This window comes from Xyrauchen texanus, chromosome 14, assembly GCF_025860055.1.
Source record: "Xyrauchen texanus isolate HMW12.3.18 chromosome 14, RBS_HiC_50CHRs, whole genome shotgun sequence".
Taxonomy (NCBI): domain Eukaryota; kingdom Metazoa; phylum Chordata; class Actinopteri; order Cypriniformes; family Catostomidae; genus Xyrauchen; species Xyrauchen texanus.
Genome location: NC_068289.1, coordinates 25992979 through 26015573, shown reverse-complemented (window position 1 = coordinate 26015573; position 22595 = coordinate 25992979). Strand labels below are relative to the sequence as shown.

At 39.6% G+C, this 22595-nt stretch overlaps 1 protein-coding gene across 1 annotated transcript in view; it reads left to right on the top strand.

The window, feature by feature from the left end:
• LOC127654570 (guanine nucleotide exchange factor DBS-like) overlaps positions 1-22595 on the top strand; it is a 64418-nt gene that overhangs the window by 41673 nt on the left and 150 nt on the right. The window lies entirely within an intron of this gene.

The window sequence follows — 22595 nt, the reverse complement described above, 5'->3', positions numbered from 1 at the left end:
AGGGAATCTATTGTAATTGATGGTTTTATTATTATTATTATTATTATTATTATTATTATTATTATTATTATTATTCTCCTTGAGCCCCAATAGCTCAAAAAGTCACTGGTCAAAAATTTTCTAAATTGGCACATTGATACTCCATGCCAACGGGTACCCCCAAACCAAGAATGGCCCACATTCGCCCATAGGTGGCGCTACAGGCCACGCCCAAAAAACAAAATTCAAAGTGATACAATTTCCACGCCATTTGTCCAAATCTTCTGAAATTTGGTGTACATGCCTCATTCCTCATGGGGAACAAAAAGCCTCAAGAACCCATAACTTCCGCCATGATGGATTTTCCCGACGCTGAAAATTTGCTAAAACCTACAAAACTCTTCTTCTCCTGAACCGTAGCTCCAATTGACTTGAAATTTGGTACACATGTGTAGAATGGACATCCTTGAAAACGCTACTTAGGAAAAATGAATACGATACAAAATGGCTGAAAGGGGCGTGTTTATGTAAATGTCCAAATTTTAACAATATATACGTGTCAATAAATCAAATGTAATTTTGACTGATGGTTTTTCAAACCTAACATGCTTAAAGATGACATCACTCTGAAGTACTGTGCAAAGAATGGCCATGCCAAAATTCCCATTTTCTGGTCAAAAATGTTCTAATTTGGTAAATTAATAGTACAGGCCAACAGGAATCCACAAACCAAGAATGACCGACATACGCCACTAGGGGGCACTACAGGACAAGCCAAAATTCCCATTTTCTGGTCAAAAATGTTCTAATTTGGTAAATTAATAGTACAGGCCAACAGGAATCCACAAACCAAGAATGACCGACATACGCCACTAGGGGGCACTACAGGACAAGCCAAAATTCCCATTTTCTGGTCAAAAATTTTCTAATTTGGTACATTGATACTACAGGCCAACAGGAACCCACATACCAAGTATGGCTCCACATTCTGCCCTTAGGGGCGCTTACAGGCTACTCCAAAATTCTCAGTTTTCTGGTCAAAAACGTTCTAATTTGGTACATTGATACTACAGGCCAACAGGAACCCTCAAACCAAGAATGGCCCACATTCGACCATAGGTGGTGCTACAGGCCACGCCCCAAAAAAATATTTTCAAAGTGATACCATTTCCACGCCATTTGTCCAATTCTTCTGAAACTTGGTGTACATGCCTCATTTCTCATTGGGAACAAAAAGCCTCAAGGATCCATAAGGTCCGTATGGATTTTCCTGTACATTGAAAATGTTTCGTTTAGGATTCAGACAAAGACATGTTTTTTGAATTCCTTAATTGGGAGGGTTTATCCCCAACCATCTACTGATCAATTTTAAATGATTTGCCATTTTGAGGAGGAATCAGCATTGCTGCTTGCAGCTATATTTATTATTATTATTATTATTATTATTATTATTATTATTCTTCTTTTCCTTGAGCCCCAATAGCTCAAAAAGTCACTGGTCAAAAATTTTCTAAATTGGCACATTGATACTCCATGCCAACGGGTACCCCCAAACCAAGAATGGCCCACATTCGCCCATAGGTGGCGCTTACAGGCCACGCCCAAAAAACAAAATTCAAAGTGATACAATTTCCACGCCATTTGTCCAAATCTTCTGAAATTTGGTGTACATGCCTCATTCCTCATGGGGAACAAAAAGCCTCAAGAACCCATAACTTCCGCCATGATGGATTTTCCCATACGCTGAAAATTTGCTAAAACCTACAAAACTCTTTCTTCTCCTGAACCGTAGCTCCAATTGACTTGAAATTTGGTACACATGTGTAGAATGGACATCCTTGAAAACGTTACTTAGGAAAAATGAATACGATACAAAATGGCTGAAAGGGGCGTGTTTATGTAAATGTCCAAATTTTAACAATATATACGCGTCAATAAATCAAATGTAATTTTGACTGATGGTTTTTCAAACCTAACATGCTTAAAGATGACATCACTCTGAAGTACTGTGCAAAGAATGGCCATGCCAAAATTCCCATTTTCTGGTCAAAAATGTTCTAATTTGGTAAATTAATAGTACAGGCCAACAGGAATCCACAAACCAATAATGACCGACATACGCCACTAGGGGCACTACAGGACAAGCCAAAATTCCCATTTTCTGGTCAAAAATGTTCTAATTCGAACAAGAATAGTACAGGCCAACAGGAATCCACAAACCAAGAATGACCGACATTCGCCACTAGGGGCACTACAGGACAAGCCAAAATTCCCATTTTCTGGTCAAAAATTTTCTAATTTGGTACTTTGATACTACAGGCCAACAGGAACCCACAAACCAAGTGTGGCCCACATTCAGCCCTTAGGGGCGCTTACAGGCTACTCCAAAATTTCGCTTTCTGGTCAAAAACGCTCAAATTTGGTACATTGATACTGCAGGTCAACAGGAACCCTCAAACCAAGAATGGCTAACATTCAGCCTCTAGGGGCACTACAGGCCATGCTGAAATTCCCATTTTCTGGTCAAAAATGTTCTAATTTGGTACATTAATAGTACAGGCCAAAAGGAATCCACAAACCAAGAATGACCGACATTCACCACTAGGTGGCGCTTAGAGGCCAAGCTCGAAATTCCCATTTTCTGGTCAAAAAGTTATAATTTGGTACATTGATACTACAGGCCAACAGGAACCCACAAACCAAGTATGGCCCACATTCGCCATTAGGGGGCTTACAGGCCACTCCCAAAATTTCGTTTTCTGGTCAAAAATTTTCTAATATGGTACATTGATACTACTGGCCAACAGGAACCCACAAACCAAGTATGGCTAACATTCAGCCTCTAGGGGGCACTAGAGGCCACCTGAAATTCCCATTTTATGGTCAAACATTTTCTAATTTGGTACATTGATACTACAGGTCAACAGGAACCCTCAAACCAAGAATGGCCAACATTCACCCCTAGGGGCGCTACAGGTAATTCCCAAAAGTCCCATTTTCTGGTCAAATATTTTCTAATTATGTACATTGATACTACAGGCCAACAGGAACCCACAAACCAAGAATGACCCACATTTGCCCATAGGAGGCGCTACAGGCCACGCTCCCAAAAAAATATTTTCAAAGTGATACCATTTCCACGCCATTTAACCAATTCTTTTGAATCTTGGTGTACATGCCTCATTTCTCATTGGGAACAAAAACGCCTCAAGGATCCATAAGGTATGATGGATTTTCCTGTAGACTGAAAATGTTTCGCTTAGGATTCAGACAGAAATACGTGTTTTTTGGATTCATCCATTGAGAGGGTTTAACCCCAACCCTCTACTGATCAATTTGAAATGATTTGCCATTTTGAGGAGGAATCTGCATTGCTGCTTGCAGCTATATTTATTATTATTATTATTATTCTTCTCCTTGAGCCCAAATAGCTCAAAAAGTCACTGGTCAAAAGTTTTCTAAATTGGCACATTGATAGTCCATGCCAACGGGTACCCCCAAACCAAGAATGGTCAACATTCGCCCATAGGTGGCGTTACAGGCCACGCCCAAAAAAATATTTTCAAAGTGATACCATTTCCACGCCATTTGTCCAAATCTTCTGAAACTTGGTGTACATGCCTCATTTCTCATGGGGAACAAAAAGCCTCAAGAACCCATAACTTCCGCCATGATGGATTTTTCCGGACGGTGAAAAATTTGCTAAAACCTACAAAACTCTTCTTCTCCTGAACCGTAGCTCCAATTGACTTGAAATTTGGTACACATGTGTAGAATTGAAGTCTTTGAAAACGCTACTTAGGAAAAATGAATACGATACAAAATGGCTGAAAGGGGCGTGTTTATGTAAATGTCCAAATTTTAACAATATATACGTGTCAATAAATCAAATGTAATTTTGACTGATGGTTTTTCAAACCTAACATGCTTCAAGATGACATCACTCTGAAGTACTACGCAAAGAATGGCCAACATTCAGCCTCTAGGGGGCTTACAGGCCATGCCGAAATTCCCATTTTCTGGTCTAAAATGTTCTAATTTGGTACAATGGTACTACAGGCCAACAGGAACCCACAAACCAAGAATGGCCGACATTCGCCACTAGGGGGCTTAAAGGCCACGCCTAAAATTCCCGTTTTCTGGTCAAAAATGTTCTAATTTGGTACATTGATACTACAGGCCAACAGGAACCCACAAACCAAGAATGGCCGACATTCACCCCTAGGGGGCGCTACAGGCCATGCCGAAATTCCCATTTTCTGGTCAAACATTTTCTAATTTGGTACATTGATTCCATAGTCCAACAGGAACCCACAAACCAAGAATGGCCCACATTCGCCCCTAGGGGGCGCTACAGGCCACTCCAAAATTCCCATTTTCTGGTCAAATATTTTCTAATTTTGTACATTGATACTACAGGCCAACAGGAACCCACAAACCAAGAATGGCCCACATTCGACCATAGGTGGCGCTACAGGCCACGCCCCAAAAAAATATTTTCAAAGTGATACCATTTCCACGCCATTTGTCCAATTCTTCTGAAACTTGGTGTACATGCCTCATTTCTCATTGGGAACAAAAAGCCTCAAGGATCCATAAGGTCCGGTATGGATTTTCCTGTACATTGAAAATGTTTCGCTTAGGATTCAGACAAAGACATGTTTTTTGAATTCCTTAATTGGGAGGGTTTATCCCCAACCATCTACTGATCAATTTTAAATGATTTGCCATTTTGAGGAGGAATCCGCATTGCTGCTTGCAGCTATATTTATTATTATTATTATAATTCTTCTCCTTGAGCCCCAATAGCTCATAAAGTCACTGGTCAAAAATTTTCTAAATTGGCACATTGATACTCCATGCCAACGGGTACCCCCAAACCAAGAATGGTCCACATTCGCCCATAGGTGGCGCTATAGGCCAGGCCCAAAAAATAAATTTTCAAATTGATACCATTTCCACGCCATTTGTCCAAATCTTCTGAAACTTGGTGTACATGCCTCATTCCTCATGGGGAACAAAAAAGCCTCAAGGACCCATAATTTCCGCCATGATGGATTTTCCCGTAAGTTGAAAATTTGTGAAAACCTACAAAACTCTTCTTCTCCTGAACCGTAGCTCCAATTGACGAAATTTGTTACACATGTGTAGAATTGAAGTCTTTGAAAACGTTACTTAGGAAAAATGAATACAATACAAAATGGCTGAAAGGGGCGTGTTTATGTAAATGTCCAAATTTTAACAATATACGTGTCAATAAATCAAATGTAATTTTGACTGATGGTTTTTCAAACCTAACATGCTTAAAGATGACATCACTCTGAAGTACTGTGCAAAGAATGGCCATGCCAAAATTCCCATTTTCTGGTCAAAAATATTCTAATTTGGTAAATTAATAGTACAGGCCAACAGGAATCCACAAACCAAGAATGACCGACATACGCCACTACGGGGCACTACAGGACAAGCCAAAATTCCCATTTTCTGGTCAAAAGTGTTCTAATTCGGTACAATAATAGTACAGGCCAACAGGAATCCACAAACCAAGAATGACCGACATTCGCCACTAGGGGGCACTACAGGACAAGCCAAAATTCCCATTTTCTGGTCAAAAATTTTCTAATTTGGTACTTTGATACTACAGGCCAACAGGAACCCACAAACAAAGAATGGCCAACATTCGCCCCTAGGGGGCACTAGAGGCCACGCCGAAATTCCCATTTTCTGGTCAAAAAAGTTATAATTTGGTACATTGATACTACAGGTCAACAGAAACCCTCAAACCAAGAATGGCCAACATTCACCCCTAGGGGGCACTACAGGACACGCCAAAATTCCCATTTTCTGGTCAAAAATTTTCTAATTTGGTACTTTGATACTACAGGCCAACAAGAACCCACATACCAAGTATGGCCCACATTCGCCCTTAGGGGCGCTACAGGCCACTCCCAAAATTTCGTTTTCTGGTCAAAAATTTTCTAATATGGTACATTGATACTACTGGCCAACAGGAACCCACAAACAAAGAATGGCCAACATTCGCCCCTAGGGGGCACTAGAGGCCACGCCGAAATTCCCATTTTATGGTCAAAAATGTTCTAATTTGGTACAATGGTACTACAGGCCAACAGGAACCCACAAACCAAGAATGGCCGACATTCGCCACTAGGGGGCGCTACAGGCCATGCCGAAATTCCCATTTTCTGGTCTAAAATGTTCTAATTTGGTACAATGGTACTACAGGCCAACAGGAACCCACAAACCAAGAATGGCCGACATTCGCCACTAGGGGGCGCTAAAGGCCACGCCAAAATTCCCGTTTTCTGGTCAAAAATGTTCTAATTTGGTACATTGATACTACAGGCCAACAGGAACCCACAAACCAAGAATGGCCGACATTCACCCCTAGGGGGCGCTACAGGCCATGCCGAAATTCCCATTTTCTGGTCAAACATTTTCTAATTTGGTACATTGATTCCATAGTCCAACAAGAACCCACATACCAAGTATGGCCCACATTCGCCCTTAGGGGCGCTACAGGCCACTCCCAAAATTTCGTTTTCTGGTCAAAAATTTCTAATATGGTACATTGATACTACTGGCCAACAGGAACCCACAAACAAAGAATGGCCAACATTCGCCCCTAGGGGGCACTAGAGGCCACGCCGAAATTCCCATTTTATGGTCAAAAAAGTTATAATTTGGTACATTGATACTACATGCCAACAGGAACCCTCAAACCAAGAATAGCTAACATTCACCCCTAGGGGGCGCTACAGGAGACGCCGAAATTCCCATTTTCTGGTCAAAAATGTTCTAATTTGGTACATTGATACTACATGCCAACAGGAACCCACAAACCAAGAATGGCCAACATTCGCAGCTAGGGGGCGGTACAGGTAATTCCCAAAATTCCCATTTTCTGGTCAAATATTTTCTAATTATGTACATTGATACTACAGGCCAACAGGAACCCACAAACCAAGAATGACCCACATTTGCCCATAGGTGGCGCTACAGGCCACGCCCCAAAAAATATTTTCAAAGTGATACCATTTCCACGCCATTTAACCAATTCTTTTGAATCTTTGTGTACATGCCTCATTTCTCATTGGGAACAAAAACGCCTCAAGGATCCATAAGGTATGATGGATATTCCTGTACACTGAAAATGTTTCGTTTAGGATTCAGACAGAAATACGTGTTTTTTGGATTCATCCATTGAGAGGGTTTAACCCCAACCCTCTACTGATCAATTTTAAATGATTTGCCATTTTGAGGAATCCGCATTGCTGCTTGCAGCTATATTTTAAAATGTAATTGCTTTTCATTTACCCTCTTTAGCCATAGCTAAAAATATCTTTGAAAATATAAACATACTATATTAGGCAATCTATAAAACAGCCAGTAAGACGGATTAATATAATACCTACAAAAAATTATTGTTTTTAAAATATTAAAAGCTCAAGATTGCAATGGAAAGGGGTGAATGTCACCCAAACCCCTTCTTTCTTTCATGGACTCAAGATGAACATACATTATTTTACTTTAAGTTATAATAATACAAGCGATCTATACAGAACACAAAACGTTTATTTTATAAAAAAGGACAAATACGTCTTATTATTGCAAACCAATTTTTTGCATACAATATTCCAAGTGCTCACTTTTTAATTAATCAATAGTAGCCTTTTTATGCTTTTTATTTTACTTAAGACAACGTAAAAATTGTACATCAAGAAATAGAAATAAAAATACATGTTATTTTGAATAACCATTCACAGCATTTTCTATAAATAACATGTGTAATTCATTCACGTTACATGTTATAATTTATTTCAAATAAAGGGCAAAGAAAGTGAAGTCATCACCTCCTTTTTTAGGACATCATACCTCGTATTTAAACTAATTTTGTTAAAAAAATCAAGAATCTAAAAATTCTAAATTTTATTTTCTCCATTTGATATTAATCCAAAATAATTTCTCACCATCTTTGAAATTGTGGGGGTTCTGGTTTAAGAAAATTTTTTGTAATCGGTTTCAAAGCTGCTGTTCTGATTAACCTAAATATATTTTGTTAAATTTTATTTCTTAAGGACAATGGCATTTTACCCAAAATATATCAGTACATATATATTTATACATATACATACATATTGTATATGTATATGCATATATATACATACACATATACGTGTGTGTGTGTGTATATATATATATATATATATATATATATACATACACATATACGTGTGTGTGTGTGTATATATATATATATATATATATATATATATATATATATATATATATATATACACATACACATATACATGTGTGTGTGTGTGTGTGTGTGTATATATATATATATATATATATATATATATATATATATATATATTATATATCAGTTGTCAGGATCGAAGCCTGAGTTGACTGAGAAATTTGGTGAGCTGCATCATGGTACCAGTTAAGTCTGATTGGATTGATTTTAATTGGTCAACCTGAAACCAATCCTGAAACCATGAGTTCGTTCAGTGGCCTTCATGGCAGCATATTGAGATAAAGCAGTGTTCCGGTTTACATGCACTTTATAAGCGGCGTACTCTTTACCACTGAATACATGTCGATGTCGCTGCTTTCTCCTGAGTGATGTAATTTCACTTGTGTAAATAAAAAACATGGCATCCGAGGAAGAGCTCACTATTTTATTCTCTGTCGCTTTATTTCCAGATATTCTTGAATTGTTGCTGTGTTTGTTTCCTTACCATTTTATCACGACCTGCAGCAGAATAGTGCTTCAATTCCATTCACGTAAAACCCCGTAATCCTGTTGTTGTAGAAATTTTGATACTCATTAATCAGTAATAGTCATTGCAGGGGAATGCCTCTGTGTCTGAGGGATGCAGAGGGGGAGGATCTGCTTTTGTTGAGAAACCTTGGGATAAAAGAGTATAAAATACAAGTCAGCCCTCCCCTCTAGGTCCCACTCTCGGCACAGATCAACTCCTGTGTAATGACCGGGTCCTTCTTGCAAGAATAAATTATTTTAAAAGACTGTTTGAGTCAGAGTGTCTCTTACGCAGTGATAATGGTTGGTTGATAATTTTTTGCAACAACAATTTGGTGTCAGAATAGTGGGATTCCTTGGAAGTGCCTTCTGGACCTGAGTGCGGACGGTGTTTGGCCACCTGGACTGAGAAGTTCCAGCTCTACCTCGTAAGCTTAAGAGAGAGGGGCCGACCGCACCAGGGCCAGGAGAAACTCCACTGGAATCAAATGAAAACGAACCCGAGGCAACCCAAATATCTCTGGTAAGGGACGACTAAATTATTTTCTTTTGGTATAAAGGTGAGTGAACCCATAGTGGCGGAGACTGTTTTTTGTGTGGTCACAAAATTGTTAATTAGGTTAGGTGAAATACTGAGCGCTGGAACATCCTCCAGAGAAAGATTTTGGGCAAACCGTAATTAACAAAGCACAAGGGAGTGCACCCTTAACTGATCTTGGGTTAAGAAATCAGATCTGTTGGGAGACGTCCTACAGATTATAAGATGTGCGTCGAACGGTAAATCCACAGAGAAACAGAAACAGCCAGTATGGGGAAATCTCAAAGCAAGCTTGCCGAATTTGATACACCGGTTTTCTGTCAAATGAGGGGAAAAAACTATAGGAGAATCAGTGGAACAGGGCAGCGGGGCACAGAAAGGTTGTTGTGGCTGCGTTCAACATGTGTGTAAAGAATGTGAACAGACAGTGGGCTGTTGCTTCAAGGAAGCAGACAGAAGAGAACAAAAGCAAATGCAGAAAGAATTAGCATGTAGGGTTGAAAATGTGGAATGTAAAAATAAGATGTGTGAAAGATCTGTTTGTGTGTCAGCATCACCAGAACCGACTAATGAAAGGTATGTTTGTGTTTCCCCACATGCAACGGCGATTGTGCCGGCGCCACCGGCATATAATCATCACTATCCCGTGGCAGAGCTGAAAGCCCTGAGACTGAACCCCGACCTCGACTGCTCTCCGCCCAGAAGACAAGCACCACAAGCAGCTTCTCCCCTCTCTGACAGTGAAGGAGACCTGAATGAACTTTTTTCCTGAGACCGCACAAGCAGTGAAAGCAAGTTACATTGAATGGAGCGGGCGATTGACCTCCACCCTGGCACACGCTGTACACGCAGAGCAACAGCTGCTGACAAAGAAAGACAAAGTCAAGGCAAAGGGAGAGAGAGATCTTCAGCTGGCGTCTAATATCAGTACATCGAAACCACAGCAGAAGTGGGCCGACAGAAAGAAGAAAGGCTACAGAAACCAGCGAAGGTGGAGTTGCGGCGTGTGTAAGACTGACGACCGTGAGTTTAGAGAATGTACGAGATGCAGGCTGTGTAAGCAAAAGGGACATTGGGCTGCAGACTGTCCGGGGAAGAAAAAAGCAGACTGAAGCAGAGCAGAGAGCGGAGAGCAGCGAAGGTGGGGGCCGGAAACGGTGATCAGCTGCTACAGGACAGGGAAGTGAACATATTTTTACACAGACACACAGACAACATACACACATACGCTGACTCACATGATGCTCTCTGCAATGAAGACAAGGCTTGCAAATCTTTCAGTGTGACTGATGAAGTTTTATGTGATAATGTTTTGGATGAATGTTTGAGAATGTACAAAAGTTCAGGGTTTTTACAAATGCCTAGATATCAACTTTTTGGTAGATTATGGGGCTGGTCATACTACGATAGGACTATGTGACTTGCCATGTGTCCCAGAATTGACAGGATCAGTGCATAAAGAGCACTTTGGCCTAGGGCCATTTGATTTCTGAAAAATTCACAGTGCCCTTAGAGTATGAGTCAAAAGAGAAGGGGAGAACATTTAAACATGCTTGTCCGGTACCTCTAATGGCCAGAGATTTAATGTGTTAATTAAATTTGATCCTTACTTCCTTTGGAATTAGCATTGAGGAAGAACCACAAATATGTTGTTCTAAATTTGAACCGCAGTGGGCTTATGAATGGTGTGTGAAAAATGATGATTGGGAAAAAAAATGATCTTGAAATTGGCAAAAGATCGAACAATGTCATTTAACACAGAAAATATAACGCCTGACCAATTGCATTGCACGTCACATGTCGTAATTGACCGTGAACCATAATCTGAGGAGGGGTGGTTTAACTGGGAAGAAAATGTGTGTGTGTGCTCTCAGATTGCCTGACAGAAAAACAAATGCAGTTCTATTTTGATAGCAGGGAGAGCTGAGACACTTTATCAGTGATCAAGGCCAAAGAGCAGTTGTGAGCAGATTTGGGCCCCTTTGTGAGAGAATGCATAAAAGCAACAGATTAGTATAGGAGCATTTATATCAAAATGTGATTTTGAGATTGAAGTTCAGATGGTTGATGAGACAGTAAATCCATCTGTGACAAACGTGTACATTCCATAAAAGATGTGCCAAAACCAATTACGAAAAAAAAAAACAATTATTGTCATCTTTAGGAATGTGTGCTTATTGTCATACATTTATTCCTAATTATGCCATTCTTGAACAGCCTTTGCGAGCCCTGATGACAGGGAAAGGGCTGAGGTCATGTGACAAGCTTGTTTGGACAAGCGAAGCCGAAGAGGCATTTGCAAACATGAAAGTGCAAATGGCTCTGGCTCCCACTTCGGGCATGCCAGATGTAAACAAACCGTTTGTTCAGATGGTTAATGAGAACATCACATTTATGACTTCTGTTCTTTTGCAGACTCATGGAGACAGACTGCGACCTGTGGCAGCTGCTGAACTGGCAGTACTGGCATCCAGGGAATTTGTGGGGTATTCTGATTTAACTTTGATGGTTGCACACGCAGTCTCCATGATTTTGCAAGAGCAGAGAATGTCACATTTATCTACAGCCCGATGGCTGAGGTACCACACAATTTTATTGGACATGCCAAACATAACTGTTAAAAGATGCACAACTGTGAATCCCTGCCACACTTCTCCCGACAGAGGAGGATGGCGAGGGACCTCACTGTTGTCTGTCAGTGCTTCAACAGGTGTGCACACCGCATCCAGATCTATTAGAAACGCCATTAGACAATTGTGACAATATCCTCTTTGTGGATGGATCGGCTTCCAAAGATCCACAAACAGGAAAGAATAAGGTTGGTTACGCGATAACCACTGAATTTGAGGTCGTGACATCTGGCAAACTGCCATCAAATTATTCAGCTCAGGAAGCTGAACTGGTTGCTTTAACAGAAGCATGTAAACTTATGGCAGACAAATGTGTGACAAGTTACAAAGATTCGCGTTATGCCTTTGGGGTAACACACGATTTTGGTGCTTTATGGAAGCACAGAAAATTTCTGAAGTCAGATGGTCGTCCAATATTAAATGCGTCTCTTGTGTCTGAGCTTTTGGAGGCCATTCTTTTACCAGACAAGGTCACGATTTGCAAATGCACAGCGCACACTAATGATAACAGTTCAGTCTCAACAGGAAACGCACGAGCAGACGCGGCAGCGAAGGCCGCGGCAGCGATGGAGACAAAAGAGACTACATGTGCTTTGATATCTGACAATAACCTCAACATTTCTTGTTTATCGAGCATGCAAACTTTTTCCACAGGCAAGGAGAAAACCCGATGGAAGGCAGCTGGCTGTAGCTCTAAGGAGAATGTGTGGATGAGCTGTGATGGCATGCTTTGTTTACCCAAACACTTCTTTCCTCATTATGGAAAGTTGATACATGTGTTAGACCATGTATCAAAAGAGGGGATGGTTGCACAAATTAAAGAATTGTGGTTTGCTGAAAATTTTTGCAAAAGATGTGTCATTTGTAACACACATAACGTGGCAAGAGGGATAAAAACACCTATAGTATCTCAACCACCATCAGGGGGGCCTTTTGAGTATCTGATGATGGATTTCATCGAGTTAACCCCTTGTGGGAAACAGAAATACTGCCTGGTGATGGTTGACATGTGGTCCAAATGGGTTGAGGCCTTCCCAACCTCGAAACAAGACTCGGCAGCAGTAGCAAAGGCTCTTTTAACCGAGATTGTTCCGAGATGGGGAATTCCAAGGAAAATCAGCTCGGACAATGGGACACACTTTGTCAATGAAGCAATAAAGCAGGTGGGGTCAGTTTTTGGGAATTGACATGAGAACACACTGCAGTTATTGAGAGGGAGAATCAAACAATCAAGAACAAATTGGCTAAGTGCTGTGAGGAAACTGGGCTCACATGGGTTAAAGCAATCCCAATTGTGTTGACGTACACCAGAATGAGGAAAAGAGTCAAAACAAATTTAAGTCCATTTGAAATACTCTTTGGTAGACCACCATTCATGGGAATAGAAAGGGGTGGACAAAGGCTGCCATCGACAGATCTGTGTGAGAATGACATTTTGAATTATTGCAAAGAAATGTCTTCTCTGTTGTCCAATGTTTGTGTTCAGGTGAAAAGTTGCATAAGATCAGGCCTGGCGATTTCGTTGTTATTCATGACCTGATGAGAAAGAGCTGGAAGGCGAAAAGTTGGCTGGCACCATTCCAAGTGCTACTAACGACTCACACGCCAGTGAAGGTCGCAGAGAGAGCTACGTGGGTTCATGCCAACCATTGCAGGAGAATCAGCAACAGGAAGAGATTGTTCAGAGTGAATGTTAATAAACGCCGAAGTAAAGTCTGAACACTTATGCTGCGTTCACACCGGACGCGAATAGCGCGTCAGGCGTGAGTGATTTCAATGTTAAGTCAATGCAAAGACGCGTTACGCGCGTAAAAAATTCCTGCGGCGCGAATGAGGCGTAGAGCGCGGCAGACGCGAATACGCCTCGTTCGCGCGAATGGCGCGAATTGAGCGTCTGGCGCGTTACGCGCGAATGGTGCATTTTGTGCATTCACGCGTTTGACGCGAATTCGCGTCTGCCGCCCGAGTTGAAAAATCTGAACTTTGGCGTCAATTTGCGCCGCGTTAACCAATCAGGAGCCTAGCTGCCTGCTGTCACTCAGGAGGTAAAGTGACGTAAACTTTCATTATTATTGGAATGTAAAGACAACCAACATTAGTGTCTGGACAGTGTTGAATAAGGAAAAAAAACACAGGACAGGTTAATTACTTTTGGAGGCTGGCTCCATTTATCATCAAAACAAAAATAAATAAATAATTTAACCTGATATACTACCATGGAAAACCTGACATTTTTAAAAAGTCTCAACTTAATAAATGTGCATGTTGTGGACCTGACATCCTGGAACTGGGGCTGACAACCTGGGAAAAAAAATACAAAATATAATAATAATGGACTATTTTTAGATAGTTTAGCTCTTTATAGGTTTGTGGGTATGGCGTTATATATGTGCCTCATTCCTGAGCGAGTAATTGTAAGTTTTGAGCACAGATAACTATATTTTGCAAGCACATTGCATTATATTTTGAACAGAAATTAACAATCGCAAATAAAAAAATCGTTTGAGCAAAGAAAAAACGATTCCGTGCTCAATAAATGTATTTGCTATTATCCATATTAACGTGCAATAATAACCCTCTCACGCAGTTTACTCAGATGCTCTCACAAATTTATTCTCTGCGCTCTGTCAAGTCCCTCTCTCTCTCTCTCGCTCAACCTCTTAATTCTGTGCGCGCTCAACTCTTGACACACACGCGCGCTCAACTCTTGACACACACACGCGCGCTCAACTCTTGACACACACACGCGCGCTCAACTCTTGACACACGCGCGCTCAACTCTTCAAACACGCGCGCTCAACTTGCAACAGCGTTACAAGTGTGCCACAAAATCAACCAATCGGAAAAGTAAAGGTCAATTGTGATTGGCTGTTGGTCTCCAATCACCACGCAGCACAAAGTAGACGAAAAATTTATTTTATGGATAGATGTCTTCTCTAGCCACCATCAAACATGACAGAGTCCAATGGTGAAAACTGCAACAATATGCCACAACGTCAGGTGAGTTAGTAATTTCTAGTTTTATGATGTTATGGTTTTCTATGCCTTTGATTAAACCCTGCTATTATCTACGGAAGCGTATTGCATTCACTTGAGAAAAAAAAATCTACTCTGTTTTTCTGAATTAACGACTTAATTATCTCAGAATTACAAGATAATTTTTCATGGAAAGAAAAGTTTTTGCTCTGTTTTTCTGAATTAATGAGATCCCTCAAAATCCTGCCAGGAGCTCTATTTTAGCTGGATGCGCATGAATTTATAGAGATATATTTTAAACTTGGCCTTCAATACAAAGACATTACTGTCTATGACATTTGTAATACTGTCATGGCTGAGACACGCTTTGATCTTCCAAAGGACACTAATTACACGAGAACTACCGGAATTCTATAACTACTAGAATGGCCATAGCGGTCATTCTGACCGTTCATACTAGACTGTACCAAAATGTCATGTCATATTTACATTCGAAACTTCTATTGAGGTTTTAGAATGAAGCTTCTAATGTCTGTCGTCATATTTTATGGCGTCATCACCCTAAAAATTTATTGAATAAAATAGAATAATATGGATCAAATGGAGCGCCAAGCGAACACAGATAGTCCTACATAATACGATCTTTTTTTGTAATATATATGCTAGACTATATAAATACATAGGCCTATATATATATTATATATTAGCTGCTACCCCGGAAGGTGCGCGCCTCGCTTTGTGTACAGCAAGTTTTTTCCACCACAGTGAAAATGTTTTCGAAAGTCTAAACGCCAACAAACATGGATTGAGTGCGAATATTTAGTTAGATAAAAACATGTTGTGAATTTTGGAAATTATTACATCTATCCTTTTACAAAACATGTTGACTTTTGGACTTTACAACGCTCTGGAGTTATTGGAAATTGGAAACAATCCTATGCAGCCGCCACTGGAATCAAAATCCATGAATAAATTAATCTGTTATATTAATAATAAACACCAGGACACGAAATTTTAATTCTAATAAATGTGAAAATGTATTAGTTCATCGACAACCACAGAACTTGCTATTGTAGCTAATTACAGATGCAAATTTGATTATTTATATTAAATTATTCTCTTTGTAAAATAAAAACAAATCAATACAATAGCTTATAAAAACATCACCAAAGTGTATTTCAATGCATAGTAAAAACCTTAGACATGTATGAAACACATATAGGCCTAACCCAAAATGGCCAAAGCGGTTAATAAAGAATATGAACATTCGCTAAACTGTGGGAAAACTGATTTAGAAAGCAATATTTGTTTTACAGTGAGCAAAAATATCATGCTGTAAAACTATAATGAAAATAGTATGCTGTAAAATCATTCTGAACGAATTCACCTAAAAGTGGGCTCACTTGAACAAAAAAGGAGGCTCCCTTTTAGGAGAATAATTTAATATAAATAATAAAATTTGTATCTGTAATAGCAGGGTTTCATCAAAGGCATAGAAAACCATAACATCATAAAACTAGAAATTACTAACTCACCTGACGTTGTGGCATATTGTTGCAGTTTTCACCATTTGACTCTGTCATGTTTGATGGTGGCTAGAGAAGACATCTATCCATAAAATAAATTTTTCGTCTACTTTGTGCTGCGTGGTGATTGGAGACCAACAGCCAATCACAATTGACCTTTACTTTACCGATTGGTTGATTTTGTGGCACACTTGTAACGCTGTTGCAAGTTGAGCGAGCGTGTGTGTGAAGAGTTGAGCGCGCGTGTTTGAAGAGTTGAGCGCGCGTGTGTTTGAAGAGTTGAGCGCGCACAGAATTAAGAGGTTGAGCGAGAGAGAGAGAGAGAGGGACTTGACAGAGCGCAGAGAATAAATTTGTGAGAGCACCTGAGTAAACTGCGTGAGAGGGTTATTATTGCACGTTAATATGGATAATAGCAAATACATTTATTGAGCACGGAATCGTTTTTCTTTGCTCAAACGATTTTTTTATTTGCGATTGTTAATTTCTGTTCAAAATATAATGCAATGTGCTTGCAAAATATAGTTCTCTGTGCTCAAAACTTACAATTACTCGCTCAGGAATGAGGCACATATATAACGCCATATGTGGGTGGCTCTTAAAAGAGCCGTTGTGGGGAAGTCATGATGAGGACTTAAAACGCTACTCCGTCGGCTGCCATGGTACTGCTCCCTCCGCCGAGAAGTGTGCCATGAAGACATCCCTCACCCGGAGTGCCTCTCTGGAGGAGTTGTTGGCCGCAACCCGACCCAGACCTGGCAGTGGCTCCTCTCCAGCATGTCCCGCGCCCCTCGCTGGTGGACCCAAGTACGGCGACGACGACCCATACGCCGCTGTTCTGCTCTCCAGAGCAAATACAGAGCGGTGACTCGCTCCACGAATGCTCGATCAACATCAGCCATCTTGTAAAAAGATGGCCGTCATCGGATTTCGCCTCCGACGCGCGTAAATTTCGCTTCAAACTTTTGTTTTTTACGCGCGTCAATTTCGCTCTTGACGCGCGAATGGATTCAATATGGCAAGCCGAAGTGTTCACAAACGCCTGGCCAGGCGTCCGATTGCAAATTGACACGTCAAAAGCGTGCATTCGACAGCCAAACGCGCGTCAAAAGCGTGCGTTTTTGCCATAAAAGCGCGCGTTCTTAACGTGCGCTTTGTGCACACAGAAAACGCACGCTTTTGACGCGCGTTCGACAGCCAAACGTGCGTCAAAAGCGTGCGTTCGACAGCCAAACGCGCGTCAAAAGCGTGCGTTTTTGCCATAAAAAGCGCGCGTTCTCAATCACAATAATAAACAATAAGACAAATTTTAAGTCATACCATCACACTTACACTCTTCATCTCTGATTTTCGCATAAATGATCACTCTCTTAAACATTTGTGAAATAACATTTGGAAAAATAAAAAGCTTAGGCTGTTTTTTGTGGGGATAGTCCCATAAGTATTAGCAAGCAAAGACTTTATCTGAAGCCGGGCTAAATGAGTAAACACTGTTACTGCACGTCTGACATAAAATCAGACCCTCAGACACTTCAGTATAAACAAGAAATAGTGTAAAGATTAAGTAGGAAAAAACACATCAATTTAACACTTTGGTTATGTCAGCAGGCTGTAAAAAAATACAAAGAATAAAGTATAATAAAATCCCTCATTTCAAACCCTCTCCTTGTACGTCATCTCGTAACAGTGATGACAGCTGCTTACAACCCTCTTTACATATCAAAACATTCTCAGAAAGAAAAGACATACCTCATTTTAACACATTTCACAGTAGCTCTCGCTACTTGTATCATCATATTTGTGTTCATCATCCTCTGGATGTACTGTAATTTTACCATTTGAACAGACACCCCTGCTTTAACCAGTCTCTGTACTGAACTGGAAACACCCGTTATGATGCATGGTAAACATAACAATATTAACAGTCCTACCACCGCAATTGGCAACACAGTTTGAATCAGCCAATACCCCCATCCTCCCCAGAGATTCATAAACCAAGTAACCCCTGTACTCTCAATATGTTCTGGCTCCTGTACGGCTTTTCTCATGTGTTCAATTACATTCGTGATGTTGTCACTGTAATCTGGAATATTGAAACAACAAGACATTCCCAACATTTTGCAAACTCCCCTTTCTCTGCAGTTAACATATCAAGAACCAACCTGTTTTGAATCTCTTAACTATTTCATTTCATCATTGTTAAAGCATTTTCTGTGCTATTAGCTATTGTTAATACTTTCCATGCTAGCCCATTTATCTTAGTAATTGTTACCGTTGTACCCACATTCATCAAAGCTTGATAAAAACACCCTGACTAGTTATTTGGCATCCGATGAAATGCCCTGTTGCCACACACCCACACTGCTGCAGGTGAAATTTCATGTGGCTTGCTGAATGGGCATGTGAAGTTGACTTCTTTGTCGTTGATGACGGCTGTACAATTGTCCGCTGTTCTGTCCTTCACGTTGATTCTGACCCTGCAGTCAGACATCCTGCTTTAATTCTTTTCAGTTCGTACCTTTTCACGATGATTACTGCTTGTGACCACACGATGGGGTCCACTCTGCACACAGGCCGTGTTATCCTCTGTGGTTGGCCTTGCGCTTCCACTGATAGTGGTACTTATGCTACGTTCACACCGGACGCGAATAGCGCGTCAAATTCGCGCCTACCGCGTCTAGTTATACGCTTGAACACTTTGAATTATGGCAAGCCGAAGTGTTCACAAACGCCTGGCCAGGCGTCCGATTGCACATTGACACGTCAAAAGCGTGCGTTAGACAGCCAAACGCGCGTCAAAAGCGTGCGTTTTTGCCATAAAAAGCGCGCGGTTTTTAGCATCAAAGCGCGCGTCAGGAACGCGCGTTTGGCTGTCAGAACGCACGCTTTTGACGTGCGCTTTGGAGTCACCGAAAACGCACGCTTTTGACGCGCGTTTATCATAACAAAAATGGGCGTCGAAAACGTGTGTTTCGAGTAGGACGTTATGAACGTGTAAACAGGTAAACCACACAGGCAGTGCCAGCGTGTGTGAAGTGTTCATACAGGCGAAAAGAACGTGCTCGTTCATTTAGTGTTCTCTGAATCGCAAGTCGAAAGCGTGTGATGTCTTATGTCCCGGTTTCTTGTATTGTCATTAAACCCAAGGTAAACAGCATGGCATTATCGATGGCAAATTTGACAGAGGAGAGGATTATAATTGGTGAGTTATTATAATCCAGTATAGTTATCATTTAGGTAAAAAAGAAAACTGCACTTCTACAACATTTATTGATTTTTGCTCATGTTAATTTCAACGTTTACTAATGATTATTAAAATAAATAGTTGTATTTGTTAACATTACTTACGCACTGCGAACTATCAGGGTACTAAAAGGGTACACGTCTCAGATTATTAAATAAGTAAAACAAAGTTGTAAAAGTAAAGTTTAAAAAGGTTATAGAAGTCTATGAAAATTGTAAAAATATATATAAAATACATATTGTTGTATTATTATATAATATATATATTTACAATACATTTTCAACTCTAAAACTTCAAGAAAACCAATGCTAAATATCTGAACAAGTTCTGGGCCAGATTTTAGGCTGATGTCTCAAATGAACTTTAGGGAAAAAATATTTGTGTGTGCAGTACCAATCTTTTCCACTAGATGACATCCAGACTCCACCCATGACTCTTCGATTTCCATATATGTTTTTAGTTCTGAACCTTATATTTCCATACTATTCCAAATATTTATGAAGTAGATATCCTAATAGTTAGGGCAGTAATGTTAATATTTGATTTCAATTAAATCTCTAAAACCCCCAAATGTACGGAAAGAATCAAAGCGCGTGTTATAGTTATGTTATAATGTAGAATGGCAAGTGTCCCACGGGTATATATATATATATCAATTATTTTAATTATCATAATTAAAGCTTCAATTTTATTAAATTGAACAAGCACAACATTCAGCATTCAATCAAATATTCTTAAATATGTATTATTATTATTAATAATGTTATTTCAACATAATATCTCGTTATTTCGACATAATATGTGTGCGTGCATCAAGCAAGATGCCTTTGTAAATCCGGTGACATGAGTGCATTGATTTTTATTAATAAACTAGTAGCGGCTGCAAAGGTGAAGTTGACAATCGCCGTCTCCGTAGGAGAGAAATGCACATAATGGATTACATAGAGTACCGGTAGTCTATTACTTTTCGATTTGAATTGTTTCGTTTAAAGACATTTCAGGCTTTCTAGATATATTTCTGATGTCTGTGACATATACGCTGAATTTCGGTTAATTTATGATGAGATGCGCTCCAGACAGTTCATGTGCAATGCAAGTGACGCGCCGGCGCCTCCATGTCATAGGCCTATTGTCTGCTATATTTGCTTCTTATTTATTAAATCCAGGCAATTGGTTGATGAAAATTTGATTAAAATTAATATACAATTTAAACAAAACGAAATTCACTTTAAATAAAGGCTTTCTACAAAACAAACTTAATTAAGTGATCTGACCAACTTCATGTCTCCCGATATATTGCGCCTCCTATCTCACTCTCGTTGTTAACTTTTCATAATCAACATGGAGAAAAAAAATTACATTTAACAATTTACTCCATTTTTTTTCCCACCTCGCCAACGATAATTTCTACTTCACATTGAGTGAAGTTATGTGTCTTGGTTTTCCTCTCTGTGTTTGCCATGGTTTCGCAATCGATGAATATTAACTTGTGGGCGTTTCACGGACTATTTATGGGCAACTATGGGCGTGACATGAAGCCGCAAAAGCTGCGCTACATTTAGAATTGATTGTGATTTATTAAGGGAAAACTACGTAGGATGTGCGTGCGCACGGTTTTATAAATCCGAATATGTATGTGCGTACGCACGTCCTATGTTTCATCCGTACGCCACTTCTGAAGCAAATTTATAAATGAGGCCCCTGAACCTTATATTTCCATACTATTCCAAATATTTATGAAGTAGACATCCTATTCAGAAATAGTTAGGCAGTAATGTTAATATTTGATTTATTTGAATTCAATCTTTAAAACACATAAAAATGAACGGAAATAATCAAAGCGCGTGTTATAGTTTGACTGCACATCACAAATGAAGAATCTATTGTTATTTATCTTTTGCTGTCATTTATTTTGATAATTAGTCTTCAAATATGAATAACAGAGTCTGATATGTAGTCAAGATTACTTTGGTTTAGACTAAGATATAATTGTTATAAATGTAGAATGACAAGTGTCCCACGGGGACAATTCTTTGAATTGTGTGAAAAGTATTGCTATTAAAAGTTAATTATTTTTTTACATTTTATGTTTAATTTTTTTTTTTTTTTTAATACACTGTGATTTTTGGGGAATTGTATTGAAACCAATTAGGAGACAAACTCTACACACAATTCCCGAAACTGCACACACAAAATGCAAAATGACTCGCATCTCCTTCAAAATGTAACACTGCATTCAAAATGCCATAAACACAAGTCAGAATGAAGCATTTGCATCAATTGACAAACACTTCTTTCATAATAGTGCATTTTTTGGATATATCATGTAAACACTGTTGCTCTAAATCTAAAGCTCTTTGGTATTTCATAGACTTATATCTACATTTCAATACAATGTTCTACAGTGAAAGTACAGTACTCAGCTGAGAGGTATGTTACAAGTACACTGTTGTTGTAATGTTGTAAACAAACATTACTGTTGTTGTACAGTAGCATACAACAAAACCATAAACATATATAAACCAAAAGTATATTCTTTAGAATACAGTAAAGAACACAATTGTGTGTGTGTGTGGGGTCCCAGGAATCCATTGTTCAAAACTGGTAATCTGACCTTTGACCTATTTATAGGCCTATATTACAGTAAAGCAGTGATTGGTTAGTGATCAGTGAAGCAATTAGTGTTTGCACATGTGAGGAGTGTGTGTGTGACCTGATGAATAAGTGTAGCATTTTGATTGGTTGTGTTTGTAAAAGGAAAGCAAGTCACTTCCTGTTAGATGTTTGTGTTTTAGGTAGATAATTGTGTGTAGTGTTTTGAAAAAAGTGTTTTATGCAATTGAAAACTGAGTCAAAGGCTGAGAAATAGCTGATGGTTTTGGAGATTTAGTATGTAGTTTTGCACTTTGAGTGA